This window comes from Mustela erminea, chromosome 11 (genome assembly GCF_009829155.1).
Source record: "Mustela erminea isolate mMusErm1 chromosome 11, mMusErm1.Pri, whole genome shotgun sequence".
NCBI lineage: Eukaryota > Metazoa > Chordata > Mammalia > Carnivora > Mustelidae > Mustela > Mustela erminea.
Genome location: NC_045624.1, coordinates 66,346,670 through 66,371,926, shown reverse-complemented (window position 1 = coordinate 66,371,926; position 25,257 = coordinate 66,346,670). Strand labels below are relative to the sequence as shown.

Genomic DNA, 25,257 nt, shown 5'->3' with positions numbered 1-25,257 from the left:
AAATGGATTTTCTCTGAGTGCGCCCCCTAGTGTGCCCGGTAGGGCCGTCAGTCCCTCCATGAGCGGCAGGGACTGCAGCAATTGCTTCTCCACCTTCTGCTTCAGGGCCCGGCGCGGCGGCTTCAGCCCGAGTGGGCACAGGGGGAGAAAGCTCAGCCGCAGCGGCGGCTAGGGGAGGGGTTTGATAAGGGGGCGGATCTAGACTAAGTAAGTCTTGACTATCAGGGAGGACGGGTGGAGGGGGTGCAGATGGGGCATGAGATCCTCGTGCTTCTGTCGGCCTGGCTGCGAGAACCTTGCAGCTTTCTGGGAACAGAAAGGGGGCCAACCAAGACGGGGGGGTCCACAAGATCCTGTCAGACTGTAATGTAAGAGATTTGGTCTGGATGTCCCTCTTTACCTGGGAGATATACCTAAGCCTTAACCTTAAGAATTATGGGGAGGCAAAAAGTGCCTTGGGTGGGCCATCCTACTCCGAAGGTTGGCCATTCGGCGACAGAAAGTGATAAGTCTTGATCTCCGGATATCCAGGCTCAGGTTATTGCCTCTTGCCTGAACATCCTTAAAGTTAGCCAGGAGAAGGGAGAGCGGGGTACTCTGAGTTTGCCCCATTAGACTAGGTTGTTCCCAGATCAAGATAATAGTTGAGACGAAAAAAAAGGCGTCTAGAATAGGCAGAAAGCGACAGAGACACCGGTGTAAGGGGTGCGAGAGGCACGAGCAAGTGAGGAATTCGAAAGGGCGAATTGAGGGTGTGTGTTCCGGTTCAACCAGTCCGAAGGGGTGGATGAAAGCCTTTGGTGGCCTGGGGGTAGGAGCTAGGCAAGTTTCATCCTCCGACGGCGAGAGTAGGAATTCTTTTCCTCTGTCCGCCAGGGTGAACCTGAAAGTGACATGGGTTAGGAGAGTGTGGGCAGGATAATTAGGGAAAGAATTTCCTCCAACCTGGAGGGGCAACTGTTAAGGTACAAGGGACCAGCGGTGTTCAGAACGTTAGGATTCTCATAATTTGTTTACTCTCATATCATTGACTCATCGAATCTGGTTTTAGCTCTTAATACCTATCTCTTATATTCCCTCCCGATATGTACGAGGTCGCAGACAAGGGGAGGGGGACCTTTCAGATGCTGTCCTGCTGGTGTCCCTCGTGGGAACTTAGGAGCCTCTTAGCTAAGATCTATCCGTATAAACCCCGGACCAGGCTACTCCATGGAGTAGATGACCGTTATGCCGTATGACGCTCCGCGAGACTCAGGGTGCAGCCCACTCAGACTCTGTAGCCGAAGGCGGTGGAGCCACACAAACACATTCATACAGTCAGACATTCCTCAGATTCAAACGGGTTAGACACCCTCCCTTTAAACAGAATGTAACCTTCATAACCAGTACAAGGAACATATAACCACATTTAAAGACATAACATGAAGACATACATGAAGACATACATTGTTGGCCTCCGAGGTGGGACTCGAACATACGATCTCTGAGGGGCCGTTCCCGCCGGGCATGAGGGATGTCTCCGTCAGTCCGCTGGCAACCCTATAGCGCTTCCGCCAGGGCGTATTTGCCAGTCACCGTCCTGGGACTCTAACCCAGGTCCTGGAATTCTAATGCAGGAATAATCACAGAAAGGACAAGACACACAGTCAGGACATAAGAACAAAGCATACGAAAAACATAGAGACAAAAGACAAAGCCGGGATTCTTACCGATCGGTTGCAGCGACCCGTTGACCAGTTGTCTGGTGGGCTTGAAGGGGAGATCTCGGTGGAACCTCCAAATGAAATGCCAACAGAGTATTACTCCCACCTTAAAAGACCACCAGAGACGTGAGTCAAAGCCAAGCAGCAAGGGTCGTTTATTGCAGGTTCGAACCTGGACCTCTGCGCCGCTTGTTGCCAAACGCCGAGAGGTCCAGAGTTGGGTTGGTGCAGGGTTTTTATAGACAGATACAAACAAGTTTCGGGTAGGGCTGAGCTGATTGGTTGACAGTTTAAACAGGCATTCTTGGCGCCAGCGGATTGGTTCAGGGGGCCTGTGCGCGCGAAACAAGCAAAGCCAGTCTTACAGAAGCAGAACCCGCCGGTTACCCCGCGCGCGCACGCGAAAAAACAAGCGTTCATACAGAAGCGAAACTAGCTGGTTAACAGGATAAAAATGCACTTCTAGCCAGGGGGGTTCTTTTGGTCTTTCACTTACAAAGCCAGCTTTCTTCCATCAGCCTGATGGTGGTATGTCTTGCCTGTGGCTGCCTCCTAATTCTGTGACTATTATTTTAGCAGTCTGTTCATACAGATTTCTCTCAACCTCAACTCTCTGTCTCTGGTGATAAGAATATTTTGTTCGGGCGCCTGGGTGGCTCAGTGGGTTAAGCCGCTGCCTTCGGCTCAGGTCATGATCCCAGGGTCCTGGGATCGAGTCCCGCATCGGGCTCTCTGCTCAGCAGGGAGCCTGCTTCCTCCTCTCTCTCTGCCTGCCTCTCTGTCTACTTGTAATCTCTGTCAAATAAACAAATAAAATCTTTAAAAAAAAAATATTTTGTTCCTCCTGGCATAGAAAGAGTCTCTTTCACATGGGAGTTTTATCTCCTGCTTTCAGAAAGAAAAAGGGAAGGTCATTATGTTTTTAAACCTGCTGTTTTTTCGAATGCATTTAGCTCAAAACAATCTTTATATTAAAATGTCATATTTTGGGGTGGCCTGTTCTGGTCCCCTTCTTTCCCTCCCTTCGAAACTCCTCCCAAGGAGTCTCCCCAGTCCAGAAGCTGAGTTCTTAGATTGTTACGTGTCTCACTGAGCTGGTCTCTTAGTCCTGAGAAAAGGTCCATTCAGTCAAACAGCTGTGTCTTATTTCAGAAGGCCTGTCTAAATCAGGCCTGGGTATGGTGTGAGTAATCAGGCATTTTATGAGGAGCATTTCTAGGAAATAAAAGAAAAGCAAATGTTCATGATTAGAAGAAACTACCAGCTCAGTTTTGATTTCAGAGGACCATCAGTCAGGAAGGTTTTTAGATCTTGGGTTGAAAACTTCTTTAGACCATAAGACAAGGACAGGCAGTGGCAATCCGATGAATTTTCTTTGGTTTGCACGGTGAATATTTCTGGGAATGGCATTGGGTGCTCTGATGAACTTTCTGAGTGGTTGAGGTGTCAGGAGAAGTAAAGGTTGTTCCTATATGATCTGTTGTGGGGATTTCTTTTGATGTTCTTATCCTGTCACTCAGTCTCAGTTGGCCCGACCTCAGAAAAAAGGCAGTCGTACTTCTCAGTGATGTCAAGTCTGGAGTATAAGAGGAAAACTGGAAATGTTACCTACTGACAAAATGCACAAATGGCAGGAGACAGTTTCCAAAGAGGAAAAAAAGTTCGAAGTCCGTGACCATGACACTGTTCAACAAACCACAAGGCTATGCTATAGTTTTAATTGAAATGTAGTATTTGTGCCCTGTGATCACTCCCGGTTTTATGAAAGATAATCTAAATAAAACTAATCTGTTTGCAAAATAAGTCTAGTCTCCTTAAAGTTCTTCTGATGATTTACCTAAGTAAAGCAACAATAGTGATGTGTCTCTCCTATACGCTCCTTTTAAGTTTGCTTTACTGGAACTTTTCGTGAGGAATCTCAGACTGGACTTTTAAAAGCCTTTTGAGGCTAAGAAACTACATTAGGAACCTGTCACCAGACTTCACTTTCATTACCTACAGATTGGGGTGAGTCCTTTAGGTTTGCAAGATATTTTGAGGTTCCTGAGCCTGCCAGGCAATAGCCTCTACAACCCCTTGAGGCTGAGAACCCGGTAAGCCAACTACCAGGTGAGTAGTCCAAGAGTGTTTTGTAAGCATTGGCCCTATCACCTCAAAAGCCGTTTCTTAATCTGGTCCTATCTGATTCTGTGCATATTGTTTTGAACTATGACATTCCTGTCAGAGCCTTGGTAATATAACTGATGCTCCCAATTGTGTCCTGTTATAAGGGGAACAGATTTTTATTTAACTTATGCAAATTTTTATATTTCCATGAAAATAAGAATATTCAATAAGGGCTTCTGAATTCAAGAGGAACCAGCTAGAGAGAAAAATAAATGTTTCATTTTGTTAACAAAGGTGTAGTCTATTAAATTGTTGCAAGTTACAGTTAGCTTAAGTGAAAAGGAGAAAAAAAAAAGATTTCCTTAAATCTGGAACACAAAACACTAAAGAAGCCATAGTGTTTCAAACAAAAGAAAAACAGTAGAAGGTATCATCATTCTCATCAGTTCACTTAGTCCCATGTAATCTCTCTCTTTTTTTTTTAATTTTTATTTTTTATTTGACAGAGAACAAAAGCAGGGGGAGCAGCAGGCAGAAGGAGAGGGAGAAGCAGGGTCACTGAGCAGGGAGCTCCATCCCAGGGCTCAATCTCAGGACCCTGGAATCCTGATCTGAGCCAAACGCAGACTCTTAATGACTTAATGAAGGAGCCACCCAGTGCACCCCCTCACCCCCCACCCCCGCCCATAATCAACTCTTGCTCTGCTTGATCTTGGGTTAGCAGTTTTCTGAATTCTTCGGTTTCTTTATTAGAATGCTTAAAATTCTCAACCAGTTCACCGGTATGATTTTGAAGTTATCAGGAACCTGGACACTGTAATAATTGTCAGAGACCTTTCTATGTATCTCTTTTAAGGTGGAGCGCTTTTTGCCTATGGTTGATGGCAAAAGCCTTCAGAAAAGCATCAGAGTAAAGCAGAAGTTTTTGAATTTCAAGGCTCAAAAATAGACGTGGTTAAAGATCTGGTGAGGGTTCATTATAATGCAATTGACAAAGAAATTTGGTTATGTTTTTTGGCATACAACATTCCCAGATAATAACTGGAATCATTTATTACCCAGTATAAAGACTTTGACATATTTCTGTGAATTTGGATATAATTCAATTTGCATATGATATAATTTCTTTTTTTAATTTATTTATGACAGAGACAGAGATCACAAGTAGGCAGAGAGGCAGGTGGGGGGTGGGGAGATGGTGGGGGGGGGAGGCTCCTGCTGAGTAAAGAGCCTGATGCCAGGGCTCCATCCCAGGACCATGAGATCATGACCCTAGCCGAAGGCAGAGGCTTAACCCACTGAGCCACCCAGGCGCCCCTAATTTCTGAAAACTTTATATTGGTAACAAATGCCCATACAAGTATAATCTAAAGATTTAACATTACTTCTTATTTGACAGTGTTTCTCATGTATTTGAACATATTAAATAAACCTAGTTAGTTTAAATCTCTCTTCTTTTTTACAAAGTCAGAAGAACACATTCTTCTGGGATTTTCCAGGGACCCTCTGGGCAATCTCGAAGTCAGTTTGAAGTCAAAAATAGTTTACTTACAATTTGAATTGGGAAGTTTGTCAGAAATGTCAAAAGACTGAACTCTTAATCAAATAAGGTTACAGATCACTGTGAAACAATTGTTAGCTATCTGTGTAACAAAGTGATAATAGAAGATCTCAAAGGTAAGTATTGAAGATTACATGATTGTAAAGAAAACCTTAGCTCTTTCAATATTGAGAAGACTCTGTTGTCTCAAATTATTAAAGACCCAATAAAGACAACATGAAGCACAGGAAATTATTTTGATAAAACACAGACACTGCATTTTCTAGGCAGATTATTCAACAGGTGAAGAAAGTCTTTTACAACAACCTAGGAAAACTTTGTTGTTGTTGTTGTTTTAACTAAGAAAGGAAATTAAATTCTAGTGTTGTGTAGACAGAGAACTGATATTGAACCTCATTTTTTGAAAACCCTTTTAATAAATTCATTAAATTTTAGTCGGCTTGACCACACAAAACTCGCTTCTCTCTCTTTCTTTTTATATCCAGTTAGGTTTTTTGTTCTTTATTTTCCTTTTAAAAAATTTTTAAACAACCTTTAATTATCCTTAACTAAAACAAAATGACTTGACTCTTCCCTAACAAAACATTTACACCTCCTATTTTCCCTTACCACAAACACATCACATTTTTCTTGAAACTTTATATACGGTTTCTTTCCTCTACCTTCATTATTCTTGGTAGTTTTATTTACATATATTTATTAGAATTCCCTAATTTCCAGTGAAAACCAGGAATTAAGTAGTTGTGAACTGTTTCTCATCTATCAGCATTCTGTAGTAGATTATCAAATTTATGAATAAGCCTTTCTTAACTGCTAGAGGTATGTGCTTCCTCATAGTATAATTTTTCAGTGTGGTGAAAAACACATGTTTACCGATAGAAATATCTTTTCTCTCTCAAATAAGAAGCCAAAGATAGGTAAACTATACATTTAGCAATTAATATTTCAGCATTTTATCTTATTTGGAAATGATCTAGATAGTCAGTGAATATCCATTTAATTGAGTATAACTGTAAGATTTCGAGTTACCAGATTTAATTTAGTATAATTGTAAGATTTCAAGTTACCAAAAATATTTCAGAAAACATTTTTATCTAAACACATTGTAAAAACCCAATTATTGTTGAAAAGTTCATTTATAAACTTTATCCTACCTATATTTATTTAATTTACTTGTTTTTAGCCATTTGCTTGAATTACTCATGAAAATTTCATGAGACATTAAAGCTGGTCATAGTCTCCTGCATGTTCTCAGTGAATTTGTCAAAACTTTTTGGGGGGCAGGGGTAGGGAGCTATCAGGGCTATGTAGGTTTCACGCTTGTTTGAGTGTCTTTGGCATTTCTTTTTTTTTTAATGGGTCTCATAGGTGTTAATAGGATATTTGCTTAGGATGAAAGCTAACCTTTCTTTTAGATAGAAAAGCCAAAGTCTTCAAAGGTATACCTATTTCTTAATTTTTGCTGTTAGTCTGATCTCTAGTCAAGGGAATCTTAAACCAGCCAAGGCATTCTCTAGTGTCTTTTTCTTTTTCTCCCCCTTTTTCAATCTGATTTTCTCATAGGTGTTAATAGGATATTTGCTTAGGATGAAAGCTAACTTTTTTTTTTTTAAGATTTTATTTATTTATTTGACAGACAGAGATCGCAAGTAGGCAGAGAGTCAGGCAGAGAGAGGAGGAAGCAGGCTCCCTGCTGAGCAGAGAGTCCAATGTGGGGCTCCATCCCAGGACCCTGGCATCATGACCTGAGCGGAAGGCAGAGGCTTTAACCCACTGAGCCACCCAGGCACCCTGAAAGCTAACATTTTAGATAGAAAAGCCAAAGTCTTCAAAGGTATACCTATTTTTTTTCTTTCTTTTTTCCTTTTTCCTTTTTTTTTTTTTTTTTTTTAGAAAAAGATTTATTTATTTTAGAGAAAGAGCAAGAGAAAGGGGTAGAGGGGCAGGGGGCAGAGGGACAGAGGAGGCTGGAGGCAGAGAGGCAAAGGGGCAAAGGGACAGAGGGAGAGATAGTCTTAAGCAAACTCCATGCTGAGTGCAAAGCCAGACATAGGGCTTGATCTCACAACACTGAGGTCACAGCCCTGAGATCATGAGCTGAGCTGAAACCAAGAGTCAGATGCTTAACAGATCGTGCCACCCAGACACCCCAGAAGTATATCTATTTCAATGTGATTCCAAAGCAATAAGCCTTTCTATGACTTAACTATGGACACAAGAGGCTTCCTTATAGAAGAGGCAAAGCTATAGCCCCATCTAAGCTCCAGAGTTACTCCTGAACAATAGCTTAAGAAAGTAAAGACCTCCATTGTCACAGACAGTAAGAATAGTTCGTGTTTGTGAAAACTTCTCTCTTGTTCTCCCATGAACATGATGGTCCAGTCACAGACCTGCTCGACTATGATACTGGGTAGGCAATACTAGGATGAGACTTTGTAAGAGCTAACAAGGCAACTTGTGGAGATGACTAAGGCCCCTTATCGACAGAGACCCCTTTATTAAGGCAAACTCCCCTGAGAACTAGCATGGTCTGGCAAAGAGAATTCTGCTTGTCATTTTGTGTTCAGGGTGTCCTGACAGCTAACTAACCACCTGATACATGTCCAATAACCTGTGCACCCCAGCCGTGGAAACCAGAGAGAACACTCTCATTTGTCACAAAGCCATGCTCCAAGGACATTTCAATTCTGATATCGATTCCCTTGGGGGGGGGGCTTGTCTTCTCCCCATACAACCGAGCAATTCTCTAATTCTTTGTAGACACTGACCAGCTGTCCCACAAATGTAACTCAACTCTGACACTTTCCACCTGAAGATGGCATCGGATCCCACAGATTAGGATCTCTGTTCCACAAGACCGCCCCCCACTTCAGATGCCTTTCCCAAATTCAGATTGTTCACCTGTAGTCTGACCTACCAGCTATAAACCAGACCCCATGGCCCCCTCCTTGAGTTTGATGAACTTGCTAGAATGGCTCTCAGAACCAAGGAAACTTATTTTCTAAATTACCAGTTTATTACAGAGGATAGCAAGGATATGAATCAATAGCTAGTTAAGAAACACCTATGGCAGGGTCCCAAACTCAAATGCCTCTATCCCCATGGAGTTTGGGGCATAACACATTGATGCATTCTGGTTCACCGACCCGGAAACTGTCTGAACTCTGTCTTTTTGGGTTTTTATAGAGGCATCATTACATAGGCACAATTGATCAAGTCAGTGACCTTTGGCAATTGATTCAACCTCCAGGCCTGTTCCCCTCCCTCGGTGTGGGGGGAGGGTAGGACTGAAAGTTCTAATCCTCTAATCACTTGCTTGGTGCCCTGGTAGCCAGCCCCCATCTTTAGGTGTTTTCTAAAAGTCCCCTCACTCACATAAACTCAGGTGTGCTTGAAAGGAGTTTGTTACAACCATCAAGACACATTTACGGTTCTTCCTAGGAAATCTCAAGAGGAAAACATACACATTTAATCTTACTTGTCCATAGCAGTTTCCACAAAAAAATGAAGACCCAAAACCCAGAAAGGCACAAGTGTTTATATGTACGAGGTTGAGCAAAGAGTAGTTAGAGATTGTGAAAAAGGAACAAATGTTCTGGGGAGACTAAAGGAAGATAAGAGTTATTTTGACAAAGTCTGTTATTTTTCTCAACCTCAGCTCTCTGTCTCTCCTGATAAGAATGTTTTTCTCTTCCGAATATATATAAGGAGGGCAGCTTTTACCCTGGAGTATCCTCTCCTGCTTTTAGGAAGTAAAAGCAAAGGTCAGTGTGATCCTCTTGCACCTGCTGTTTTTCAAGTTACGTTTAGCTCAAAATAATCCCTTTGCCAGAAGTGACCTACTTTGAGGGGCCTCGTGTTCTGCCACCCCTCAGTAGACCCACATCTGTCACAAGATCTTAAATACAGACTGTTGAAGGCCTAACTGAATGAATGAGTAAAATAAATCTACAAAAAAAAAAAAAAAAATTCCTTCTTGTAGTTAACAACGTGCTGGACTTCATATCAAGAAAAGTAGTCAGAAGGTCACCGATCTTTCTGTTGAGTTATTTCATATAGATTAATGTATGGATTAATTTATACTGATTAACGTAGTCCAGGGACATGTTTTATTTGGCTTGAAATTATTAAACGTTTTAATCAACATTTAAAAATCAAGGGATTTTTCTCTCATTTTATTGAGATGTACGTGACATGTAACACGATATTTTTAGTTGTGCAATTGTGATTGTGCACTATACGATGAAGTACAACTGTATATTGTATTTACAGTGCATACCATAATGGCTTGCTATACGTATATATTGTGAAATGGTTACCCCAGTAAGATCAGGCAACATTCCTCACTTCACGTAAGAAAAAGGTTCAGATTTACTCTCTTAGCAAGTTTCAAAAATACAATATGCTATTATTAATTATAGTCACCCTGCTACTACACATTATATTCCTGGCACTTAATCAGCTTATAACAAGAAGTTTGTACCTTTTGACCATCTTCATTCATTTCCTCCCACACACCCCCATCTCTTGCCTTTGGCAACCACCCATCTGTTCTTCTAAGAATTTGATTTTTATTAGATTCCACATATAAATGAGATCATACAGCTTTTGTTATTTCTGCCTTGTTTCAGTAAGCATAATGCCTTCCAGGTCCTTCTATGTTACCAAAAATGGTAGGATTTCCTTCTTTCCTGTGGATGAATAAAATTTCATTATATATATATATATATATCCCCAATTTCTTTTGCATTTATCCGTTGATAGACACTTAGGTTGTTTCCGTACCATGGCTATTGTAAATAACGTCGCAGTGACCGTGGGAGTGTAGACAACTGTTCCAGATAGGGATTTCCTTTCTATTAAACATATAACCAGAATTGCTGGATCATGGTAGTTCTATTTTTAATTTTTTGATAAACCTCCACCATGTTTTCCATAGTGGTTGCAACAGTTTACATTCCCACCAACAGAGCACCTAAGAGTTTCTTTTTCTCCATATCCTTATCCACACTTATTACCTCATCCTTTGATGACGGCCATGCTAACAGATGTGAGGTGGTAACTTATTTTAATCTTGATTTGCATTTCGTTGATGATCAGTGATGGTCAACACTTTTTCAACTCCCTGTCAACCATCTGTCTATCTTCTTTGGAACTCTTGTCTATTCAGATCCTCTGCCCAATTTTTAACCAGATCATTTGCTACGGAGTTGTATGAATTCTGTATATAGTTTAGATATTAACCCCTTATCAGGCAAATGATTTCCAAATACTTTTCCCATTATGTAGATTGTCTTTTCATTTTATTAATAGTTTCCTTTGCTGTGCAGAAGCTTTCTAGTTTGATGTAGTCCCTCTTGTTTGTTTTGGGTTTTTGTTTTTTTTTTTTAACCTGTGCTTTGGGGGTCTTATCCAAGAAATCATTGCCAAGATCAATGCCAAGAATTTTCTCTCTGTTTTTTTTCCTAGGAGTTTCATGGTTTCAGGTCTTACAATGAAGTCTTTGATCCATTTCAAATTGAATTTTAGGAGTTGGATAAAACAGTGGTCCAGCTTCATTTTCATTCTTTTGTATGTGGATATCCAGTTTTCTCAGCACCTTTTATTGAAGAGACTATCTATCCTTTACTCATTTTTTCTTGGCTTTCTTGTTAAAACTTAGCTGATTATATATGCATAGGTTTATGTGTAGTCTCTATGTATGTTTTTATGCCAGTACCTTACTCTTTCAATTAAATTCCCTCGTAATACAATTTGAAATCATGAAGCATGATGAGTCCAGCCTTGTTCTTCTTTCTCAAGATCACAGTGGCCATCCAGGGTATTCTGTAAGTTCAAAAGAAATTTAGGAAAGTTTTCTTTATTTCTGTGAAAACTACCATTGGGATATTAATTGGGATTGCATTGGATTTGTAGACCACTTTGGGTAGTATGAATATTTTTACAATATTAATTTAAGAACGTAGGATATGTTTTCATTTATGTGTCTTCTTCAGTCTCTTTCATCAGTGTCTTAGAGTGTCCCGTGTGCAGGTCATTCACCTCCTTATTTAAATTTATTCCCAGGTACTGAATTGTTTTTAACGTGATTGTAAGTGGGGTTGCTTTCTTAATTATTCTTTTAGATTGTTTTTAGCATATGGAAATGGAACCAATTTCTGTATGTTGACTTTATATACTACAAATTTACTAAATTTATTCTAACAGTTTTATCATGAAGTCTTTAGGGTTTTATGTATATAAACATGGTATCTGTGGGGACTATTTTATTTTTTTTCTTTCTGATATAGATGTTTTTATTTCTTCTTCTCACCTAATTGCCACAACTATGATTTTCAGTACTATGTTGAATAGAAATGGTGAGCGTGAGCATCTTTGTCTTATTCCTAATCTAGAGGAAAAGATTTTTGCATTTCATTATTGCACATGATGTTAGCTGTGTGCTTTTTGTATGTGGCCTTTAATGCTGAGGAACATGACTTCTTACTCAATTTGCTGAGTGTTTTTATCATAAAATTTTATTTTTTCAGATACTTTTTTTGCGTTTATTGTGATGCTCATATGGCTTTTATCCTTCACTTTCTAATGTGGTCGCAACCATGTTGATTGATGTGAGGATGTTAAATTTTCCTTGCATCCCAGGCATAATTCCCACTTAATCATGGTGAATGATCATCTTAATATGTTGAATGCATATTTGTTATTTATTTGACAGACGAGATAACAAGTAGACAGAGAGGCAGGCAGAGAGAGAGGAAGGGAAGCAGGCTCCCTGCTGAGCAGAGAGCCCGATGCAGGGCTCGATCCCAGGACCCTGGAATCATGACCTGAGCCAAAGGCAGAGGCCTTAACCCACTGAGCCACCTAGGCGCCCCTCAGTAATACTTTTTGAGAACTTTTGCATCTGTGTTCCTGAGGGAAATTGGCCAGTAATTATCTTTTCTTGTAGCATCCTTATCTGGCTTTAGTATCAGGGTAATGCTGGCCTTGTAAAATGAGTTCGGGCATGTTTCTTTCTCTTCAAATTTTTGGAAGAGTTTGAAATGGATTGGTGCTAATAATTCTTTGAATGTTTGGTAAAATGTACCACTAAAACCATCTAGGCCTGGGCTTTTCTTTGTTGGGAATTTTTGATTGCTAATTCAATCTCCTTACTAGTAATTTGTTCAAACTTAATATTTCTTCATGGTACAGTCTTGATAGGTTGTGTTTTCCCAAGAAGTTACCCACCTATTTATTCTAGGGTATCCAGTTTGAAAGTGTGTAATTATTCACAGTAGTGTCTCATAATCCTTTGTGTTTTTGTGGTTTCAGCTGTAAAGTTTCCTCTTTCATTTATGATTTTATTTATTTGAGTCCTCTATCTTTTTGTCTTAGTTAACCTAGCTGAAGTTTTGTTCATTTTTTTCTTTAAAAAACCAGCTCATAGTTTCATTGCCATTTTCTGATCTCCATTTCTTTATGTTCTGATCTTTATTGTTTTGCTTACATTAAGCTTAGTTTGTTCTTCTTTTTTAGTTTCCTGAGATGTAAGTTTGTTTATTTGAGATCTTTCTTTTTTCTTTCTTTTTTTTTTTTAAGATTTTATTTATTTATTTGACAGAGAGATCAAAAGTAGGCAGAAAGGCAGGCGGAGAAAGAGGGGGAAGCAGGTTCCCCACCAAGCAGAGAGCCCGATGCGGAGCTCGATCCCAAGACCCTGAGATCATGAGATCGTGAGATCATGACCTGGGCCAAAGGCAGAGGCTCAACCCACTGAGCCACCCAGGTGCCCCTCTCTGTTTTTTCTTAATATAGGTGTTCATTACTAGAAATTTCCCTCTTAGAAGTACTTTTGCAGTACCCTATAGGTTCTGAAATATTGTGCTTCCATTTTCATTTGTTTTTAGATTTTTGTTGATTTCCCTTTTGATTCTTCTTTGACTCATTAGTTTTTCAGTAACACGTTGTTCAATCTCCCACAATTGTGAACTTTCCAGGTTTCATCCTATCACTCACTTCTATTTTTACACCATTGTCACAGGAGAAGATACTTGGTATGGTTTTAATCCTCCTAATTTTAGTAAGCCTTGTTTTGTGGCCCATCATGTAATCTAACCTGGAAAATGTTTCGTGTGCACTTGAGAAGAGTGTGTCTTCTGCTGCTGTCAGATGGAATATTCTGGTATATGTCTGATAGGTCCATTTGGTCAAAAGTGTCATTCAAATCCATTATTTCCTTATTGATTTTCTGTCTGGATGATCTATCCGTTGTTGAAAATAGGATATTGAAGTGCCCTATTACTGCACTTCTGTCTGTTTTATCCTTGAGCCATATTAATAGTCATTTTATATAATTTGGTGTTCTCATATTAGGTACCTAGATGTTTACAATTGTTATATCTTCCTGATGAAATGAACTTAATCATTTATATAATGGCCTTTTTAAAAAAAATTCCTGTTACAATTTTTGACTTCCTGTCTTTTTAAAGCATATTTTCAGTGTAGTTACTCTTGCTTTCTTATGGTTTCCATTTGCATGGATTATCTTTCTCATTCCTTTCATTTTCAGCCAATGAACATCCATAAAGCTTAAGGGAGTCTCTTACAGACACCATATAATTCATTCAGTCACTGTGTCTTTTAATTGGAGTATTCAAGCCATTTATATTTAGCATCAATTTTGATAGGTAAGAACGTACTACTGCCATTTTGTTAATTGCTTTCTGATAGTTTCATAGTCCTTTTGTCCCTTTCTTCATATCTTGCTCTTTTTCTTTGTGAGTCAGTGATTATTTGTTCTAGTGTGCTCTGGCTCTTTTTCTTTATCATCTGTGTCTCTTACAGGTTTTTGCTCTGTGGTTACCATAGGCTTTTATAATACATCTTACAGTAACAACCTTTTGTTTAAAGCTAGTAACAGCTTAACTTCAATTGCATTAAAAATTTCTACTCATTTACATGCCCCCCACAATTGATGTTGGGGCACCAATTAATATCTTTTTATATTGTGTATCCATTGATGTAACATTATAGTAATAATTATTTTAACACTTTTGTGTCTGAACCTATATTAGAGTTTGAAGTGATTTACTCACCACCATTGGAGTATAAGAGTTAAATTTGGCTATCTATGTTTCTTTGCCAGTGAATTTTATATTTTCATATGTTTTCATGTTGCTATTTCATGTTGCTATTTGGTGTTCTTTCATTTCAGCTTTAACTCCTTTCAGCACTTTTTCTTTTTTCCTGGCAGGTCTATTGGTGAGAAATTCCCACAGCTTTTATTTGTTTGGAAATGTCTTTATCTTGCCTTTATTTTTCAATGAGAGTTTTGCTGGACCTTTCATAAGTTGCTTTTTTTTGTGTTTTGTTTTGTTTTTCCTTTGAGCATTTTGAACCTATCCTTCTACTCTTTCCTGGCCTGTAAGCTTTCTGCAGATAAACCTGCTGATTGCCTTATCAGGATCCCTTTGTATCTGGTAATTCTTTGATCTCTTGCTGTCTTAAAAGCTCTGTCCTTGATATTTGAGAGCCTAATTATAATGTGTCTTGGTGAAGATATCTTTGTGCTTAGTCTGTTTGGGGGAATCTTTGACCTACCCGTACCTAGATGCCTACATTGCTTTCTAAGTTTGGGAAATTCAGCTATTTTTCCTTTAAATTAGATTTCTTCCCTTTCTCCCTCTGTTCTCTTCAAAAGATTCCCATAGTACGAATATTATTTTACTTGTTGGTTTCCCATAATTCAGATAGGCTATCTTCACTCTTTTCCTTCTAATTTCTTGAATTTCCTCCAACTGGGTAGAATCAAGAGATCTGTCTTCAAACTCATGGATCCTTTTTTCTGCTTAATTGTGCCTGCTGTTGAAGTTCTCTGTTGCATTTTTTTTCATTGCATTCATTGTAATTTTCATCTCCAGAATGGTTTTTTTTTTCATTTCTTCCCTGTTTCTATTTTATTTTGTTCATGACTTATTATGTTCTCATGAATCTCGCTAAGCTTTCTTAAAATAATTATTTTGAATTCTTTTCCGGATAACTCACAGATCTCCTTTTTGGGGAGATGAGGTCAGTAACTAGAAAACTGTTGTCCTTTGGTAGTGTTCTGTTTTCTGACTTTATCTTTCTGATGGTTTTGCATTGATGGATACAGTCACCTCTTCCAGCCTTTTCATTATGTCTCTGGTGGAAAAAGACTTTCACTTGGGGGGTGGCTGTGAGGGTGTTGGCTGGGTAGGTTGCAGCATCTTTGGTTCCTGAGAAGGTAAGTGGCATAGTCTCCATGTAGGTTCATCAGCTGAGGATAGCATTGATCAGACTATAGGAACTTTCTGTGGCCAATACTGTGGAGGCCCTACAGGTGTCTGTCAGAGGCAAAGAGAGCTATGGGAACATCAGAAGCAAAAGCTTCTGGGAACTTTCCGTTCCTTTTCTTGCCCCATTAAGGACATTCTAGTCAAGGGGACCCTTCTCAGCACCTGGCCTGGCCTGTTGGTGCTCAGAGCAGTATCAGAGCCAGAGTCCTGGGCTTGGGCAACATGGAACTACCATAGCACCCCAGTCCTGGAGCACATATGTGCTTGCTGTTGGTGTGGCACTGGTAGCTAAGTGGTGGGCATGTATAGGTCTCCCGTGAAATCAAGACCTGGGGACTTGGGGGCTCACTGAAGTGACTCTGGCCAAAGGAGGATGAGATGCAGCAGTGGCATGGGTCCTGGGATGAAAAGATGCAGCAGTGGCTGAGGCCCAGAGGGTAGGGGGCTGTAGCAACACAGCCTGGAGATAGTAGGTCAAAGTCCCAACTTTGGCCCCAGGGGCAGTCAAAAGATAGCAGCAGCAGAACTCTGGTGGTTCTTTGCTGAAGCCACATACTGGGACTTGGGGAGCTAAGCTCAGAGCAGTGGCAGCACAGTTCTGACAATGAGAGTTCAGAGCCAGAAACTGGGGTCTGAGGTGTGAGGTTCAGGGCAATAGAAGCACCCTGGAAATTACAGCTCACAGCCATGACCTGGGACCAAGGCGGTGAGGTTCAGGGAGACAGCAGCCCAGTCCCAACAAGGAGGGTTCAGAGCTGTGAACAGGGATGGGGCAAGGGTCTCAGCACAGCAGCAGCACCAGCACCAGCAATGTGGCTGAGTTGCAACCTGGGTTGGGGTCAGCAGTGGCAGACCATTTCCAGAAATGAGGGTCTTCCAGAAATGGAAGACCATGACCTGGGACCTATGTGGTGGGGGTGGGGGGTTGGGCTAAGACAGGATGGTCCTGATGATGAAGTTCTAGAACCTAGGTAAGGTTCGGTGGGCTGAGGTCTGGAGCTGATGACCAAGAAAGAATTCTTGAGACATCCTTGGTGCAAAATGGTGGTTTATTCAAGCACGGGGATAGGCCCCGGGGGCAGGAAGAGCTGCTGCCCGGGCTTGTGAGGGATGGCAGGTTATGTACCTTGCGGTTGGGGGAAGGGGAGGGGAAGGGAGGTGTCAATGGAGCTTTCATATGCTAAAGAGGGCCTGGCTAGATCAATGTTGTCTTTTAGCCAGCCATTAACATCAAGATAGTTGGGAGATTCTTGATGGGATGTCACAATCCTGCTATCAAGTGTCTTTGTTAGTGAGATTTAGGTTCAGAAGAGATTTAACTATACTTACATTTCCTTCTACCTCAGCCTCCTTCAGTTTTGTTCGTGGAGGAGAGGGTGACAGTAGGGCTTGAGGAACTGAGTTATTTGCCTCTGGAAATTGTGCTATTGATAAGGTAACTTCTTTGTTAGTAGATCTCTAGGACTTTTGTAAACCAAGGGAGACTCCGGTCTTGCAGGATTGTGATCTCTGCAAGTTAACTATTTGTTTCTTATGGCGGTCAGGGGTGCCTGAGGAATGCTACACATATTACCGAGGGGGAGCTGATGGAGAGGGGGTGCAAGGTGCCAGCTTTTGCTTTGTCTTCAGCCAGCCTCCTGCTCCCTCATCACTGATAAAAAATGACTTGGGACCCAGGGTGTGGAGCTTAGAATAGCAGCAGGCTGCTCTGATAATGATGGGACAAAGCTGCAGCCTGGGATTTGAGCAGAAAGCAAAGGAGTAGCTGTTGTGGTCCTCTGTATGGTGAGAGAGGTGCTGTGGCTTCACACTCCTGGAGATGGGAGCACGGCAGCAACTGGAGGGCAGGTCTCAGAGCAGGAGCAGCTCTAGCCTTTGTGGAGTTGGAGGGGGGCTCTGAGGCAGCTCTGTCAACTGGAATTAGCCATGGCGAAGACTCTGGGAGACCTTTGTAACTCAGTGATAAGGCTTGCTGGGGTTCTCCTGCTCTGCTCTTTCCAGTGGGATAAAATTCTTCTGAATTCATCCTTCTGGGTGTCAAGCTGCTCTTGACTGTAGTTTCGTTTTTGTTTTTTTAATCTCTACAGGGTTTTGCTGCTACTTTGGAGGCCAAAGCTTTCCCTGAACTATTTCCTTTGGTTTACTCTGTGTGTGTGTGTGTGTGTGTGTGTGTGTGTGTGTGTGTGTGTGTGTAAGGGAAGACAATCACTGGAACCTCTTAGCCATCCATCTTCCTGATGTCATCTTGTTTTTAACTACTGACAATTTAGTTATAATGTGTCTTGATGTGGGTCTTTTTCAGTTCATCTTACTGGAAACTCTCAGAGCTTCCTGGATCTGGATGTCTGTTTCTTTTCCCAAGTTGGAAGAGTTTTCAGACACTATTTTTTTTGAATAAACTGTCTGCCCCCTTTCTATCTCCTCTCCTTTTGGGAACCATATAATGTGAATATCAGTCCTCTTAATGATGTCCCAAGCTCTTTCCACTCCTTTTCATCCTTTTTTTTTTTTTTTCCCTTTTTACTCCTCTGATTTTTATAAACACTACTACCCTGTCTTCTAGTTTGCTAATCCTTTCTCCCATTTCATCTAGGTGATTATTGGACCCCTCTATTAAATTTTCCACTTCACTTATTGTACTCTTCAGCTCTGTGATTTCTCTTTGGTACTTAACATTTTTTCTTTCTTTGTTGAGATAGAAAATTCTCACTTTCTTCATGCATTGTTCTCCTCACCCCGGTATCTTTATGACCATTATTTTGAACCACGTATTAGTTAAGGTCTGTTCCTGGGGATCATATTTCCAATTTCTTCATTTTCTTAGCTCTCTGTGTTGATTTCTATGCATTAGACAGAACATCTCTGTCTTGGTCTTGACAAAGTTTTTTCCAGTAGGCTAGGTGGTGAATCTTGTCTACCCGCCTAGATGGAGCTCTTGGTTATCTTTCAAACCTTTGTGATTATCTAAACAGCCTTCTTTGTTCTTAATGTCCCAGCAGTTGAGGGAGTGCTAACAAGGGGAAGATCTCAGTCAGTGCCTACACCTACGCTAATTAGAAGCTGGGCCCTCAGGCAGCGGCCTTTAAAATAATCAAATAGACCTCTTTCAGGGAAAGACAGGGAAAGGAGCTTCTGTCTACTGCCTCTGCATGGAGGGAGGTTAGACAGCTGGGCTGAGACATTTCTTTGTTTGTAACAGTCCCACTGAATCTGTGCATATAAACCATCCTGGCCATCAGAACCAGGCAGTCAAAAGGTGCGTCATCCGGGTAACAGGCAAAAGCCAGGGCACCATACGTTTACACCAGCTCTTCCCAAGGACCTGGGGGTGGTCTGCAGCAGAGCACAGGGAGAACAAGGAGATGGCCTCCCCCATTGCCAATCCTCTAGATACATGCTAAATGAGGATCCTGACCCTCAGGCTGCAGCTTTTTTAAGATATGCAAATATATCTCTTTTAGGAAAAGACTGAGAGACAAGTGTTGTGCCTGCTTTTTCTGTGCTGAGCACTATGGAGATAGCCTTGATGAGCCTTAATGAGCCATTTCAAAACTGCTTCTTCAGTTGCTCTAATCTTGTGGGTCTCATGGACACAAGCCTCACTGACTTTCAGAGTTGGTGTTTTGTGGGGTCCATCCCTCAGGTGGAAGTCTTAAAAATTGAGGTCTCAGATGTGGGGCCCAAAACCTCTACCTCTCAGGAAGAAACCTAGTTGTGAGTTCCCTCCCAATTGTATATCACTGTGCTGGATGGGGCTTATGATGATAGCCTGGGGCAGCTTTTCCAACCCTTTTCAACGTGGGTGGTTTCTCCCCCCTTGTTTAACTGACTTGTAGGAGTCTCTCAGCTAGATTTCTTTCAGAGGGAATTGTTCGTTGTGTAGCCGTAGACTTGGTGGGAGCTGAGTTCTGGAGCCTTCTATGTCACCATTTAAGATCAAAACTGCCACATCAAGAGATTTAAAAATCTAGATTGCTGGTTCTCTCACAGAAAAGAACAGTAATATTGCCCATAGCATGGAAGGGTTGGGTGTAAGTGGCAGCTGAAGAAGGAACAGAAGGCTGGCTGTGGACAAAGCAAAAGCTGACACTGAAGGAGCAGGAGGCTGGCTGAGGACAAAGCAAAAGCTGGCGCCTTGCACCCCCCCCTTCACCCGCTCCCCTCCATATGTGTAGCATTCCTCAGGCACCCCTGACTGCCATAAAACAATAAATAGTTAACTTGCAGAGATCACAGTCCTGCAAGGTAGGAGTCTCCCTTGGTTTGCAAATGTCCTTGAGATTTACAAACAAAGAAGTTACCTTATCAATAGCCCAATTTCCAGGGACACCGAACTCAGTTCCTCAAGCCCTAATGTCACCCTCCCCTCCATAAAAAACCGAAGGAGGCGGAGGTAGAAGGAAAAGTAAATGAAGTTAAATTTCTTCTAAACCTAAATCTCATTAACAAGGATGCTTGATAGCAGGAATGTAACATTCCACCAGGAGACTCCCAATTGTCTTTACTTGATAGTAACCAGGCCTTCAATATCCTGATAGTGCTTTTTTCGCATGCGTGGGCTAACCGGCCAGTTCTGCTTCTGTAAGATTGCTTTGTCTGCTTTCTCACGCGGGTCCCCTGACCCAATCCACTGACGCCAAGTATGCCTGTTCAAACTATCAATCAATCAGCTCAGCCCCACCCGAAACTTGTTTGTATCTGTCTATAAAAACCCTGCACCAACCCAGCTCCGGACCTCTCGGCGTTATCCGCAACAAGCGGCGCAGAGGTCCAGGTTCGAACCTGCAATAAATGACCCTTGCTGATTGGCTTTGACTCACGTCTCTGGTGGTCTTTTAAGGTGGGGGTAATACTCTATTGGCATTTCAACACCCTCCAACCTTTGCCCACCCCCACTCCTGGTTGGGACAGTCTTTAGGAATCTCCCACCCATCTTAACGTTAATACCTTGCTAGAGGGCAAAAAGACCTTGGCAATGGCAGGGCCTCTGGTATCCGGTATCTTGTAGTGGCCTTTAGCATATGAAAGTTCTACTGAAACCTCCCTTTTCCTTACTTCCCCCACCCCCAACCTACAGAACCTGTTACATCTCACAACCCGGGGCAGCTGCTCTTCCTGCCCACCGGGTCCTGTCCCCCTGCTGTAATAAACCACCATTTTGCACCAAAGATGTCTCAAGCATTCTTTCTTGGTCGTTGGCTCCAGACCTCACCCCACCGAACCTCAGGTGTATTCTAGAATTTCATCAGCAGCTGTATGTAACCTGTACACGAGCCTGGTTTTTCTTTGCTATTGGGCACAGCAATCCAGTCCCAGGCCAGGCTGGCTTCACCATTAACACCTGGCTCCTCTTAGCTATTTTTTCACTCATATTGAGCTATAACTGACATACAACATTGTATAACTTTGTGTAAGTTTGGCCACAACATGTATACGTTTCATCATGGCTTGAAATATTTAAAGTGATTGTCATGACAAGGTTAGTCAACATCCATCACCTTATACACTTACAAAGAAAATAATTCTTTGTGGTGAAAACTTAGAGGTTCTACTTAGGAACTTTCCCTCTCAGCTACTGTGTAATTTTGGTGATGGTGTAGGACCTATTGCATGGCACAGTATGACAAAGATGTTTACAAGGTTGTTACCTGGGGGTTGTGGTTTAATCTAGTCCCACAAAACAGTGCTAAACCACAAATATGTACACACAACGAACGTAGAACTCAGAGTTAAAATGGACCAAAAAATTCCTCCCAAAATCTTGTGGGAGATTATTTGGTTGAATATTGTTCTTGCTCCACCTTGTGGCCATTTGCGAGACATACAACCCAGACCACCCCGGTGCCAAGTAAAACAGAATGAGGCTTCATTGAGTGATAACATAATAGGATTGAGATGTTATGTTTGGCGTGTTTTAGCAAAGATCCCAAACCAGTAGTTCATAAAATTTGATCTGATCACCTGATGCATAGCGTCAGAAACCCTGCCACTTTACCCAGTTATGAATCATTCTTTTTTTCCTTCTTTTTAAAAAAATTCAATCGAGAAAGAGAGAGGGTGGGCAAGGGCCAGCACACATGCATATGTGGGGTGAGGGGCAGCAGGAGAGGGAGACAGAGAATCTCAAACAGACTCCATGCTGCGCGCAGACATGGGGCTCGATCTCATAACCTTGGGATCATGACCGAGCTGAAATCAAGAGTCAGACACTCAATCAACTGAGCCACCCAGGTGCCCTGAAACATTCTTTTCTACTGTGTTTTCTTCTCACCCCCTGAAACAGACAAGCACAGATTCAGAGTTCCTCCATAACTTTCCACTTTCAAAACCCCTGCTCCGGATTTTCTAATAGTCTCACTAAAACCTCTACTGGCGAGCTCAACCTCAAAGTGTAAAGTTAGAGAACAGAAGTTCTACTTGGGTTTGCAAGACCTCGCCAAGTCACTTCCTGCATGGCATGGTGGTTATTGTATGAGGGCTCAGCAAGCTTTTGTCGCCTCTAATCTAGAACTCTTTTCTGTGGTATTCATTATAATCAACAGATTATTGCACTCGGCACAAGTGGACCTCTCTTTCAGGGTCTAGGCTGTCTGTACATTCCATTTTTTTGGTCCATAAAATGGGGATGACAGCAGTGGGTACCTCTCAGGATTACTGTAGAGACCTTGTGTGGTCTTAGATCAGTGTTAGGCTGACTGCCATCAGGACATAGTGTTCAGTACAAGGTTTTGTCTTTGGGCTGGCTTAGAATACACCGAGAGACTCAGGGCTCGCTGCCCCGGGCAGTTACAAAATGACAGTTCCCACGTAAACTGACTATATTCAAAAGGCAAATAAAAACAGATTTGGGGTTGTCTTCATTCCTTCTTCCCTCTCACTGTACAAAAGAGCTTTCCTTCTAATGACATATTTTTTGCAAGGTGGCTCAAAGGAGGGACGTGAAAGTTTCAGAAAAATAAATATATAAGCTCCTACTGGCCTGTACAACAGTCATATGCTTTTAGCAAGTTACAACTGTTCACTAATTAACTATAACAAACTGTTGAGCTCCCTGCTGGGGTTTATTTTATGAAGTGAACATGTTATCTCTTTAACTTGGAGTAAAATAATTCGTCCCACCACTAAGTTGGAGAAATGCTTTAAATTGCCTGGAGAGAAAAATCAGTGTGTTGCGGCTGCCACCTTGTGGTGTCATGTATTATATTAGTCCTCAAAAATCAAATAAATATTTTCTACCGTAACAACCAGTTTCTAAAATACACCAACAATTTGAGTATAGATGTTTCTAGCATTATTAAAAATTCTCCAAGTTGCACAAAGGACTCTGAACTAATTTCTTGGCATCATTTTACTGCCTCGCGAGGGTTGAAATCAGGTAAGAGTTCACATAAGATCTAAGTCATATTAGCTCTCAATCCCACAAGATTTCAGTTACACAAGTGATGTATGCTTCTGTGTTTCACCAAACATTTTTAAAATTAAAAAAATTCTCATGTGTAAATTAGATGTGCTAAATAACTTATGAGCTACTCATGAAATGGAGCATATGATCCCATTAAAAATACAGAACTGGAGAAAAATTTTGGAGGATTTTTTTTCCATGCAAATAATTCTATAATCTTTTGAAAGGTAACACAGAGTAGGGGTTAAGTACAATCCTGGGACCTGGGATCAAATATCCCACTTTGGTTAATAGTTGTGTGAACTTGGGCATATGACAGAATAGCTGAGTATCATTTACTCGTCCGCAAAGCTGGATCAGCTCAATAGTACATAACTCACAGGGCTGTTGTGAAGATTGACTGAGCTTTTCGAGCAGTATGGGTCAGATCCAGGAAGGCTGGTCAGTGTTCTGGGTAGCCATCATTACGATGGTGTGAGTCAAATTAGTTGTTTTGCTGGCGATTAGCCTTCCCCCTTCAAAGTATATGTGGATATAAGAAAGGAAGCGAGCTGAATATTTGGTGACTGGGGTAGATTTGGGGAGTCATTAGCACCAGTCTCCTTTCTGGTATGCCTACCTTTGAAGTCAGGTGCGGCCACATGGCTTGCTTCGGCACCGAACGTGTAAGAAAAATAATATGCCACTTCAGGGTGGAAGTTCCGAGGTTTGGTACATGATTCCTCATTTTCCCTATCCCCCGCCTTGCTGGTCATGGTAGCATGTGTCACGATGATGCTCCTTCAGCCTGGGTCCCAAAGTGATTATACCCCCCTTCAATGACAAGCAGAGCCCCATAGACCCGGATGAACATACGGTTTGGGCAAGAAAAAACTTCAGTTGTGGCAATGCACTGAAAATTTGGAATCTTATCATCTAATTTATCCCATTTTAGAAAATGCTTAGCTTCCTGTGGTCTCCCGGCACGTAAACTTGCTCTCAAGCTGAGAGGGGTCCTTCCCCTCAGTCTACTTCACAGCAGAGACCTGGGCTGTGGTTGCATCCTGACAGCCAGCAAAGGACACCACAAAGGCTCTGGAACCAATCTGTCCATGACTTGGAGCCCCACCACTTAGCGATTAGCTGAATGACTGAGCAGTTGATTTAACCTGTATAAAACAGCGGTACTGGGGCGTATCTGTTCCAGTTACAGAACCTATGTAAGAAATGGTGTCACACCTCCATTTATTACACTGAAGGAATTATGAATCAGGAATTGGACATAGCATGCAGGGATGGTTTATCCCATGACTGAGGCCTCAGCTGAAGACTCAGAGTAGGTGCTGGAGGTTTACTCACACACCTGGTAATTGATGTTGGCTGTTTTTTTTGTTTGTTTGTTTTTGATGTTGGCTGTTGACGGAGACCTCGGTGGGTGCCGTCAGCCCTGACTCTCACACGGGGCCTCTCCCAGGGCCTGGGCTTCCTTACAATATGCATCAAGAGAGAGAGAGCCTAAGCCGAATCACCTTTTGTGACCCTGCGTCAGAAGTCACGGCATCCCTTCTACTGCATTCAGCTGGTCAAGACCGTCTTGAAGTCCTGCCCAGGCCCAAGAAGAGAACTAGACTGCCTCCTCATAGGAGTAGCTAGGGTCTGAAGAGTTCGAGGGACCAGAAATACTGTGGCGGCCATTTTTAGAAAACAGGATCTGCCACATTTCCTCAGAGTGCGGGTAAACTCACTGAGTTAGCATGACGTACTCCGAACAGTTGGTAGTTACGTGCTTGGTGTTCGTGACTGATCCCCGGAACAGGTCCAGAATCCTATGGAACCACCTTCCTGCGGCCAGCTCTTCCCTCTCCTGGGGACAAAAGCCGAGGATCTGTTCTCTCAAGACTCCAGACCAGACTCTGACAACCCCAAGACGGGAGGATTGAAGGAGCACACTCTACCCCCACAGGCTCGAGACCTTCCCTCAACAGTCTGACACCAGTCGGCTAAGGCTGAGAGTTCCCTTTCATCATTCCCCTGTAGAGGATTTAATAAACTTTGCAGCCTGTTTAACCAAGATCACAAACTTGCCTAAGTACAACTGTGCCTTTATAGCAAGAGATCTGCAAGATGTTGGAAGCAATGGTAGATCTTGTGTGGTTTCTCTTTTTCTACGCAATCTCTCATGTCCCAAACTCCAAGTACCAGTCTCAG

At 41.9% G+C, this 25,257-nt stretch overlaps 1 pseudogene; it reads right to left on the bottom strand.

The window, feature by feature from the left end:
• Positions 1–18: 18 nt before the first annotated feature.
• LOC116568765 lies at positions 19–23,825 on the bottom strand (annotated as a pseudogene).
• Positions 23,826–25,257: the final 1,432 nt, after the last annotated feature.